This window comes from Calonectris borealis, unplaced genomic scaffold, assembly GCF_964195595.1.
Source record: "Calonectris borealis unplaced genomic scaffold, bCalBor7.hap1.2 HAP1_SCAFFOLD_169, whole genome shotgun sequence".
NCBI lineage: Eukaryota > Metazoa > Chordata > Aves > Procellariiformes > Procellariidae > Calonectris > Calonectris borealis.
The window spans coordinates 109,367-121,446 of record NW_027441555.1 but is presented as its reverse complement, the minus strand read 5'-3'; the positions used below and the strand labels follow the sequence as shown (position 1 = coordinate 121,446).

The window sequence follows — 12,080 nt, the reverse complement described above, 5'->3', positions numbered from 1 at the left end:
TTCCCTCCTCCAACCCCACAGGAAACTCAAAAAAAACACCACACCAAGACACAAACAGAGAGAGACAACAAAATCAAAGACCAAAACAAAGCAAAACAACATCAATGACAAAAACCAGAGAGACAACATCAAAAGACACCAGACAGACACACAAAAAAACCCCCTAGAGACAGAGAAAAAAAAAACCACCAGAGACAAACACAGACATTAAAAAAACACAGGAGACACAAAACAGATCAAAGAAAATTTTATTTAAACTTTATTGCAAAATCATTTTCTTTTAAGATACCTTAGAACCCTATTAAGGAGTGGTTTAACTACCATAATTAGCTCTTTCTGCAATTAAGGTAATTGAACACAGCCATATTACCATTCCATCTTTACTGCCTAGTTTGATATTTTCCTTATGATACTACTCAGATACAATTCATGCCTGCTAGTGTCTTACTAAGATCAGTGTTTCAATTGCACATCATTTATGCCGAAGTAGTATTCTACATTTCTTTAAAACTACTCAAAGTAATTAAAAAACTTTACACAATTACTAATAGTTTAAATATACTTAGGAGCCAGTAATGCACATGCTTTCTTTTAACCTGTCAATAGCTACATTTATCTATAGGTATTGACAACTCTCCCTCTAATGACTAATTCTCATTTAAATTATCACATACAAACATTATTGCCATAATAGTCCTCAAGCAAGAGCTGTCAATGCCTGTAACAATTCCCCACCACCACCACCACCACCACCCTCCAATTGGCAATTTTGGTTAATAGGTATTAACAACACCCACTTAGTTTTGTACTTTCATTTGTTATTTCAGTTTTTACTGTGATTCCAATAGGGATACATTACTGCCTGTATTTTGTTTTTATAATTTTCAATTTAAAATTGGTCCATTGCTAATTCCAGTAGATTTTCCCATATTATTTTTTACATTTCAATTCTACAATATACTTGTACTACAGAGACAAAAATTACTCTCAGGTTGATCAAATACTTGCTACAATTACATTTATTCACTTCTCACTCTTTGAAATTCACTCTTTGAAATGCATTTGACCTCTAAAAATTCATCATTACCTTTACAGTCGGCGCAAGTATTTAGTGCCTGTGATTCTATACCTAGTAGTCTTTTCCACGTTTCTCCCTCCCATTACATTCTCAGTCTATTGCTTTACATCTCTGTTTGCCTCTTCGAGGCGACATCGTCTCCACAATTGGGATTCCTAGGCAGAAAGTGACCGAGCTCCGCTCATCTCAATGGGCGCCCTACTTCTGTGCTTGCGCACAAAAATAAAAAAAAAAAATCATAAAGTGTCATTACATCAGAAACTACAAAGCCCCTCAAAAGAATTTACAATCCTAACAGTAAACAATAAAGTTTAGCCCACCTGCTTCACAAGCTGGTCCTCTTCAACACTGACAACCTGCTCCAATTTCCCCACACCCTTCAACTGCAAGATCATCAATCATCTTCCCATGACCATTCGCTACACAACATACCTCCCTGCAATGACAGGCAAATGCCACATTCCAGCACAGCGCTCCCCAGGAATGGTGTTCCCAGAGGCCTTGAAAAAACCACCCTCTCTGCAAAAACTTCAGCCCGAGCCCAACCTCCACCCAAACATTGGCAATCAACTCCCTTACAGAGTTGCTGGGACCGGGGCAGGGGGGGAACACAACACACACACCCAACATACACACCCCTAGACGGGGGGGCAGGAGGGGTGGTGTGGAAATCCCTTGTCTAGGTTTTAATATAATTTTTTTTGTAACTCTCTGAACACAAAAAAACCACTCAACTCCACACACAACCTGCAAAGAAACATAAAAAAACACCACATAATGAAACAAGGTTATATACATTCAAAACACACCGCTCATTCAGCTACCACACAAGCTACCCCTCACTCTTGCCGATCCATTCTGCGACCAGCCTGCCACAATGGGACATCACCCCGTGTCTGCGCCGCTCCCCAGGAACAGCATTCCCAGAGGCCTCAAAAATCACCCTGCCTGCAAAAACCCCGGCCCAAGCCTGACGTCTGCCCAGACATTGGCGATGAACGTCACCTTGCAGAGCAGCCGGGACCGGGGGAAAAAAAACCCCAGCTGGGGGGGTAAAAAAAAGAAAAATCCCCCAGCCGGGGTTTTTTTTTTATTATAATTTAAAAAAAAAAAATACTACTCTCAACATTAAATACAACCTGCGATAAAATACTTCACACATACAAGATTAGGCACATTGAAAAACTAACACTCATTCAACAACCACTTGCTTCACCCCTCACTCAAAACACCATTGTTTCACCACCCACCTGCCACGATGGCATATTGCCCCCATTCTAGACCCATCCCCGGAACTGTCTCGCCACACACTTCAAAGCAACGTTGCCGTTCCGTACAACTCCAAAGTTTCAGCCTTCTTAACAGCAAGCCGAGGAAGACGCTTCGCTACATTCACCGGGCCTGCTCCTTCTTCACTTAATTTGGACGCTCTGGCAAGATGCGCTCGAGAATTTTCTCCACGGATCCAAATCACCCTGGGGCACCTGCAAAAAACTACAAAAGGGACTGTACACCCTGCTTAGCAATACCTACTGGCTATACAAAAAAACATCCCAGACAACCTCCATCCAAACAGCCTGTGCTAATCAAAGCATGTAAAGCAAGTCACCTGGATGCTGACCGATAGCTTGACATGACTAAAAGCCTGTCTTGTTTTGCATATGCCTTCTAACTGCAGATGGAAAAAAAACCACACCAGATATTAAGCCCTACATAGACAAGTTAAGGCAAGTTCAAGATACAGTCCACTCGACTACCTTGCAAACTGCCACTCCCAAGAGGCCAGAGTGCAGCCTCTAGCACCCACAAAACACAACGAAAGTAACTGTGGCCGCTCTCTAGAGCTACTTGCCCAGAGATGGACTGTACAGTCTTTGCCTAAAGAATCTGGCCAGATCAACATATAACCATATCACCATAAAGCTATAATATATTTATTATTGCTACGCTCCCAGGCAGCGCAGCTCCAACCCTGACACACAGACAGAGACTGCACGCAGACGCCACAATGTGATCGTGAGACACGAGAAGACCACAAGCGAGAATGACTGCCGTAGGGAAGATGCCTCCAGCACAGAAGCCCTAAGGTGCCACAATGGCACAAATGCTCTATAGCGCCCCAGGAAAGAGAGTCAACTGCCACAGCCCATGAGAGAAAACTACCATCAAACCCAGAACGATGGATGCATGAGAAGCTGGGCTTTAAGACCGTTAAGGACACGGGGGTGAAACCTCTAAAGACAACTGTGGAAACAGAACTCCTGAGAGCAGAGCTGCTGGCACCACCTGGCTCACCGCCGCAAGAGATACCCCTCAGAAACATCTATGATGCAACGCTGACCAGGCATGTCCATGCTTGAAGCTACAACGGCAAGATAAGAAGGGCTCAACAGGCACTATGCTGATGAGACAATGCATTTGAGACCCTGGGGAGGGCTACCGAGGCGCCTGCTGATCTTAAAGAGCTATGGAGACATCAAGGCCTGAGAAAACTACGGTAGAAGACACAGAAGAGAGTCCTCAGAAACTACACAACACCACAGACGCAGGCTGGAACTGCCAAGCCCGGCACACACCAGCATCATGCTGAAGAATAACCCGCTCCCTTTACACCTTCCCAAAAGGGACTGTTGCTGGACAGTTCTCTCCCCTACGCTAACTTCATAACTCCTTCCTGCAATTCCCAACCTTGTTCCCTCCCCAGCCCTGGTCCCTCAACTTAGTTTTCAGAGGGCCAGGGATCTCAATCCATCTTAAAAAAAAAAAAAGAAAACAAACCCAAAACACTAACTAGGATGTTGCTGCACTCACCTGGTTCCTCTTTATATGCAAAAAAAAAAGCCACACCCACACCAAAAAAAACCCCACCAAACCACAAGAGTACTAGTATTCAGCATCACACTAGCCTCCTCCTCAAAAGCACCATAGTGCTCTGCTTACCTGCTCCACACTAATTCCAAAGTCAGATGCTGCAACTGTCACTCGTCGCACCCAAGATGTCAAGAGACACAAAGTTACCGTTGCGCTTGGGCGAAATCACCAGCCCCACGCTCCTCCTCGCCAGCACAGCTCCCGCAAAACCAAAAGGTAAATGGTTAACCGAGATGCCATGTCATACTTGCTTATTAAATGGTGACCCAGCCGACAACCTCCTCACCTTCTCCGACCGCTTCTCAGTGGGCAGCTATGCCCCTCTGAGGCTACCTGCGGCATGTGGAAAAACCCAAACTAAAAGCACAGCCTGCCTGCAGCAATTCTCATCTTCCCCACCTTTACCTTGGCCTTTACCTGCACACCCAGCCCCCATCATTTGGGGCTGCCATGTTGAAGCTTGTGTACCACCTGTAAAGCCCAAACAGCAGGTAAAGCTTATAACTTCACCGACAATACACACCTGAAAAGTAACTGCTACTTCAGCCCACGAGTCATTGTTCAACTTGCCTGAGTCAACTCCCACGCCCATATCCCACTTGCCTCATTGCTTTGCATCTTTGGGAAAAAAAAACCACAACATTATGCAGTCATACAACCAACAAGACTCACCTTCCCTCCAACACCAAAGGCTGACGCGCTTTAATCACAGAATCACAGAATACCAAGTTGCAAGGGACCTCAAGGATCATCCGGTCCAGCCTTTCTTGGCAAAAGCACGGTCTAGACGAGATAGCCCAGCACCCCGTCTGGCCAAATCTTACAAGTGTCCGATGTTGGGGAATCTGCCGCTTCCCTGGGGAGATTATCCCAATGGCTGATTGTTCTCATTGTGAAAAGTTTTCCTCTTGTGTCCAATCGGAATCTCCTCAAGAGTAACTTGTACCCATTACCACTCATCTTTTCCATGTGACTCCTTGTAAAAGGGGAGTCTCCATCATCTCTGTAACCACAATTTACCTACCGGAACATGGTGATGAGGTCTCCCCTAAGCCTTCTTTTCTCAAGACTACACACAATTCTCTCAGCCTTTCCTCATGTATCAGGGTTCCCAGTCTTTTGATCATATTTGTGGCCCTTCTCTGGACCCTCTCCAGCCTGTTCACATCTTTTTTTGTATAATGGGGACCAACACCACACACAGTATTCCAGGTGTGACCTGGTGAGCGCCGAGTAGAGGGGGATGATGACTTCTATCTCTCTGCTGGTGATGCCCTTGTTGATGCAATCCAGCATCATCTTGGCCTTCTTTGCTGCAGCAGCACACCGTTTGCTCAGATTTAGCTTGTTCTCCACCGGGACCCCCGGGTCCCTTTCCACAGCTGCTCCCCAGCTGGATAGTTCCCAGCCTGTACCGCACTCCTGGATATGCTTTCCTAGGTGCAAGACCTAACTTTTGACTTTGTTGAACTTCATAAGGTTCTCATTAGACCATTCTTCCAGCCTATCCAAGTCTTCCTGCAGAGTGGCTCTCCGCTCCAAAGCGTTCGCTTGCCCACTCAGTTTGGTATCATCATCAAGCTTCATCAGGGTACGCTCGATCCCATCATCCACATCACTTATGAAGATATTTAACAGTGTTGGGCCCAATATCGATCCCTGGGGGATCCCGCTTGTGACAGGTTGCCAGTTTGAAAAGGAGCTATTTACTACCACCCTCTGGGGGTTGCCTGTCAGCAAGTTCCCCACCCACCAAACAGACCGCTTGTCTAGACTGTAACACATCACTTTCTCTAGGAGGCTGTGGGAAACCATATCAAAAGCCTTGGAGAAATCCAGGACCATGTCCACCGCTCGCCCCACATCAACCAAGCAGGTCACTTTGTCATAGAAGGCAATCAGGTTTGTCAAGCATGATCTGCCCTTGGTGAATCCATGCTGGCTTTTCCCAATCATGTGCTTCATTGGACTTGTGGTACCACACAGGAGGATTCAATCCACAGCTTTCCCAGGGACTGAAGTATGACTGATGGGCTTACAATTTCCTGGATCCTCCTTTATGCCCTTCATGTAGATGGCGTGACATTAGCCTTCTTCCAGTCTTCTGGGACATCACCCAATCTCCGCAACTTCTCAAAGATTATGGAAAGCAGCCTTACCACAACCTTCTTACGGTGCTACACTCGCCTCCTCTGTCACTCTTTGGTGTATGGCTCCTTCCTAGGTATCTGCAAAAACAATAATATCAAACAAGTCACCCGGTTGCAGAGCAATAGCTTAACAATTCCAAAAGTCTTGTTTCCATTTAAGAATCAATCTGCTTCACTACCCCTGAACAGCCCCTCCCACACGGCTCGGCTCATCCCCATAAAACACCATTGCAAGAGCTGTCCACACAGCCTGCCAACAGCTACCGAGTCCGAGATGACTGTACAACCGTTGCCTCGACGGTCTAGGCATATCAACATATTAACCATAGACTCTTATGGCTATTCCACCTCCCCCTGACTCTACACTCCCAGGCAGGGCTGCTCCAAGCCACACACACATGCACAGACCAACACTATACAGAACACTACAAACAACGCGCCTCAAAGAGGAGAGAAAACTCTCGGCAAGAAGAATGACACCTAAACGGAAGACGCCGTCGGGCAAGAAGACCTGCAGGGCTGTGACATGACGAGGCTCTATGGCAACACCAGAGAAAGAGTAGAACGTCATGACCCATGACAAGAAGCTGCTTTCAAAACTGAGAAGATGTATGCGCAAGAAGCCTGGCCTCTAGACCTAAGAGCGTAAGGATGCAGGGAAACAATCCCAGTCTGCAAAAATAGATGTCTAGAGAGCAGAGCTGCTCACGCAGCCGGGAAGGCTGCCGCAAAAGAGGACCGTCGAGAAACTTCGAGACACGAGACCGATCCACGCTTTCAGCTTGTAACGCAAGAAAAAAAGCGCCCTATTGGCCCTATGCCAATGAGTACAGGCGTTCAAGATCCTAGGGATGGCGCCTGAGGCATGTGCTGTGCTCCTCGAGCGCAAAGAGGACATCGAGACTCGAGGAAGGCCTAGGACACAGAAGACAGACCACACAAACTGCACAACAACAGACACAGGCTGGAACTGCCCTGCCCGGCTCATACTAACATCATGCTGATAAGTAACCTGCTCCCTTTAACTGCCCAAGAGGGACTGTCCCTGGACAGTCCCCTGCCCTACACTGTCTTTAAAACCCCTTCATACAATTGCCAACCCGGTCCCCTCCCTCCCTCGACCGATCTCCAGCACCAGTGCCTCAACTTAGCTTTCAGAGGACCGGGAGTCTGAATCCATCCTCTACAGGAAAAACCACAATCAACCCACTGGGTTAATCCTGCAGTCGCCAGGTTCCTCTTCATCACCTGCAAAAAACAAACACCAATGCATGCACAACAGTGCCGCCAGTCAGCGTCACATCCGTCAACATGGACCTTTCCCACAACATCCTCCACCTCAGACACACCATTGCATTCCACTCACCTGCTCCACGCCGATTCCAGAGGCGGACGCTGCAGCTGTCATCGCTTGTGATGCCTAGGATACCAAGAGACACAAAGTTACCATTGCACTTGCCAGAAACCCCCAGCCCCATACTCCTCCTCTCTACTACCCAGCTCACCTCAAATGCTCATCCAATTCCAAAGGCAGCCCGCACGGCACCTGCAAAACCACAGAGAAACACTTCAGTTGCCATGTAACACTTTGCTATTAGACGCCAACCCGGCCCACAATCGCCTCACCTTCTCGGACCCCTTCGTCAGCATGCGGCAGAGGCACCCCTTTGAGCCTGCGTGCGACACCTGCAAAAACCCAAGCGTAAAGGCACGTGCTGAGATACTGCCTGAAACTGCAGCCTGCCCACAGTGATTCCTATCTCCCTCTCCTTTACCTTGGCCGCTCAGCTGAGCGGCCTCCATCAGCTTGGGTTGCCACATTGAAGCTTGCGCACCACCTGTAAGACACAAACAACAAGGCTTGCTTATAACTTCACCAGCAATACAACACCTGAAACATAACCGCTACTTCAGCCCACCAATCACCGGTCACCTTGCCCGAGTCAGCTCTGGTGCCCATATCCCACATTGCTCTTTGCTTTACACCTTCAAATTAAAAGAAAAATAGAAATACCATAATGTAGTCGTATAGCCACCAGTCACATCTTCCCTCTAATACCACCCACCAACCCACCTTCTTCTAGTGCTCCGCTCGCCTCTTGACCATCGCCCTGCACTGCTCATCCCTCTGCATCTGCAAAAACAATATTGAATGAGTCAGCCGGATGCAGAGCAATAGTTTAATAATTCCAGAGGACTTATTTCCGTGTAGGAATACTATCTAGAATCTAACTATACATCCTATCATTAAACAAAATTTAGAAGTCAAACATTTAGCCCTACACATACAAGCCTTAACACCTTTGAGACTCAATTTCCTTCACTACCCCTGAACAGCCCCTCCCACACGGCTCGGCTCATCCCCATAAAACACCATTGCAAGAGCTGTCCACACAGCCTGCCAACAGCTACTGAGTCCGAGATGACTGTACAACCGTTGCCTCGACGGTCTAGGCATATCAACATATTAGCCATAGACTTTTATGGCTATTCCACCTATCCCTGACTCTACACCCTCGGGCAGGGCAGCTCCTAGCCACACACACATGCACAGACCAACACTACATGGAACCCTGTTGGAGAAAGTTAGCCAGACTAGGCCGCGGTGGGAAAATTCTGAGTCATGCTGACAAGGGAGAAAAGAAAGTCATGCTGACCTTGCTCTGTGCAGATAAGCAACTTTGAGGAAGTACAGTATAAGAAAAACAGGATGGAACCCGGACCACGTAGCAGTAACCGAAAGTAGGAGGAATATGATAATGTAATTTTTAGAGCTAAGCCAATGATTGTGAGACAAGTATGCATAAGGTAGAACTTAGTGTATAAATATGTGTAGGGTTTTACAATAAAGTTGAAGCTGGCCTTATCACTCACATTGAGTCGACTGCCTGCCTTCCCTCGCTCGTCGCAAGTGGCGCCCGAACAGGGACCCCCCATCCCTGTTTTCCACCGGACAGCGAGATCGGAGAAGCACTGGTAGCAGCGACCAGGGAGCAGAAGATCAGTAGACGCTGTCGCGGCGTGCCTGATCCGTGCTTGAACCCAGGATGATTAAAAGGGGTTCGCCGTCCGATAGAAGGCTACCCGTGGGAAAAGGCTGCAAACGACCGGATAATTAAGAGGGTCAAGAGAAGCGCGCAATGGAAGTAGAGGTAGCCTTCGATATTTTAAAATGCTTTTTAGAAGAGCGGGGAGTAAGCCAATTAAAAGACCTGGCTGGGTTAATTGCATTAGGGAAAGCGAAAGGGTTTTTTAAAGACCCTGAAAGCATGTTTGAAGTAGACGAGTGGCGTTCTTATGGAGATTGTTTGTGGGATCTAGTAATTGATGATGATAAATCAGCAAGAAAATTAATGAAATCTTGGAGAGATGTTATTAATTGTATAAAAAGATATAAAACTGAAAGGCGAATAGCTACAGCCACCTCAGATCGGCTTGAGCAGTCCGATCCTGCCGCTGGACGTCTCACAGCAGAGGGTGACTACTTTTCACCTCGGCCTTCGGGAATTCCTGTTCCCGTTGTTTGCCAACCCTCTCGTCCCCCTCCTGATCCGCCGACAGAAAGGGAGGGGGAGAGGGAGGGTCCAAGTGAAAATGAGAGGGTAGACAGTAGCGGACAGGAGACTGCTCAAGCTGAAAGTCTTCTAAAGGCCCCACCCCCCCCTCCCGTCCCAAGCTCATCAACAGCCGCGTTTAGTGCGGGTTAGTTGGGACAAAATAGCACGAGAAGCTGTTGAACAAAAAGATTTTGATTTATTAGATCAAATTAGCCCTCAAGCCTTCCCGGTAATCTACCAGGTAGATAACGCGGGGGCTATGACTGGGGTGCATCAGGCCCTAGATTGGAAAATATTAAATCAATTGCAAAACACAGTTAATGTGCAAGGCAAATGCTAAACTATATCTGGGGTAGCGGAATGCTATGTCCAGAAGATATTAAGAACATAATGAGGCCTATTTTGAAGCAATCACAACAATTACTTTGGCAAGCTCACTGGCAAAGACTTTGTGAAATATCTGCGCACTTGCCCCGAGCACCAAATGATCATTTAGCTGGAGTAACTGTAGAACAACTAATGGGTATAGGTCCTTTTGCCTCTGTAGAAATGCAGATGCAAACTGGTCCAGACGTGTTGTTAGAATCTATGAAATTAGCACGAGAAGCCTTGCAGAAAGTTAAAACTACACCAGCTCCTCCCTCATATATATCAATTAAACAAGGAAGAGAGGAGCCTTTTGCATCTTTTGTAGATAGAGTCACAGACGCTATTGACCACGCAGATATGGCAGATTTTATGAAAGGACCTTTGCTGAGACAGTGTGTATTAGAGAATTGTAATACTTATACGAAGGGCATCCTTGTCACCTTACCCTTAGACGCCACCATAGAAGTCATGTTAGAGCGAATGAGTAGAGTTCCTGTAGGAGCTCAAGCCATGTTAGTTGAAACAACCAGAGAACTAGGGGAAAAATTAGTCAAGGCGCAGGGACAGGCGTTTGCAGCTCTTGCCCCACTGAAGCCTCCGGATGCCCACCAAAGTAAGACGACTGGCCGACGACAGTATAAGTGCTTCCGATGTGGCTACCCAGGACATCTGCGTCGACAATGTCGGGAGCTGCCAGAACTGTCAAATGAATAATCATAATACTACGGTCTGCCGGCGTTCGGGAAACGGGAAACCGAGCGCCAAGAGCCGCAGCGCGCCGACACCAATCGCGGCTCCGGTCACCTTCAGGCCAACGGCAGCCCCCAACCAAACGACAGTGCAGAGATACCAGACGCCATTGCCCAGCTTCGACCAGCAACCCAACTTCGACCAGCAACCAGGGGGAGCCTCGGATTGGATCTGGCAACAGCAGTAGATGTCACGCTAATTGACGACCGGCCGCGAAAAATTGCTACAGGAATTAAAGGGCCCATAGTTATCAATGGACAATCTCATGGAGCGTTGTTGTTGGGGCGATCATCCAGTGGTCTCCAAGGACTTTTTATATTACGAGGACTTATCGATTGTGATTCAAAAACTCAGTACCCACATCGTTGACCGAGCAGTGGATCGTATTGACCCTGACTTACCTGTGGACTTAACCGTTTTGCACGGCCCCACACATTTTATTGGTGCACTCACGCAGTGCAAAAAGAAAAAGGGGGAGACTGTGAGAGTATTAGAATGGATATTTACCGGAATGCAACCAAAGACTACAATTCAAGATAACGACACGTTTGATTGGAATGTGCTAGATTGAATTTATAGCTGTTACTGCTGTTTAGCTATTAATTCGCAGGCTCTTTTGCTTGCCATGGGCCTTGCTTGCCTTAATGTGTATTAGAGTCTTGTGCTCGTTAGTGGCTGCTTTTTTGCTCTCGCTGCTTGCTGTACTGCTGCACTGCTTATCGTCTTACTGTGCTGTGCCTGGGAACATTCTGATAACAGCAATAGGGATGCGCCTGGGCCGGCAGATGGCCAGGGCATCGCTGCTGCTTCTGTGCTGCTGTGCTGGACAGGCTGGAACTGCAGCGTGAACTCGAATCAAAGGGACTGTGACCTGTGGCTGAGTCCATGCGGGACAGGACACCCCGAGGTGTCTGTGACTGTGGATAAGCCCATGCCCAAGCAGCAGGAACCACCTGAACCAACGGAGGACAAACTTTACAAGGAGCAGCGCAAGTGCAGCAGTGACCCGACCTGAGCCGGCTTTGGTGCCCAGTAACTCCATGCAACGCACCACCTCTGCTGACCTGAGTGACCACCATAACAGATGGAGCCCAAAGTCATGGACTAAATGAATGCAGTGGACATTTTGTGTACATTTATGGATATTTTATGGACATTTTACAGGGGATTGTGTGGGCCTGTCCTACGTGTAGCCACCATGGGCCTGGTCTCGGAATCGGCGTGAATCCCAGGGGACTCGAGGCCAGAGAATTGTGGCAAGTGGATGTGACTCACGTTGCTGACTTTGGCAGACTGAGATATATA

General features: G+C 47.5%; 1 long non-coding RNA gene across 1 annotated transcript; it reads right to left on the bottom strand.

Annotated features, from left to right (window-relative positions):
• Positions 1–231: 231 nt before the first annotated feature.
• On the bottom strand, positions 232–6,177 carry LOC142077167 (uncharacterized). The gene is made up of 4 exons (XR_012671589.1): positions 4,622–6,177; positions 2,329–2,572; positions 1,399–1,514; positions 232–1,282 (listed from the first exon to the last, which is right to left on the bottom strand). It is a non-coding gene; the product is annotated as an uncharacterized LOC142077167 (long non-coding RNA).
• Between the last annotated feature and the right edge of the window lie 5,903 nt (positions 6,178–12,080).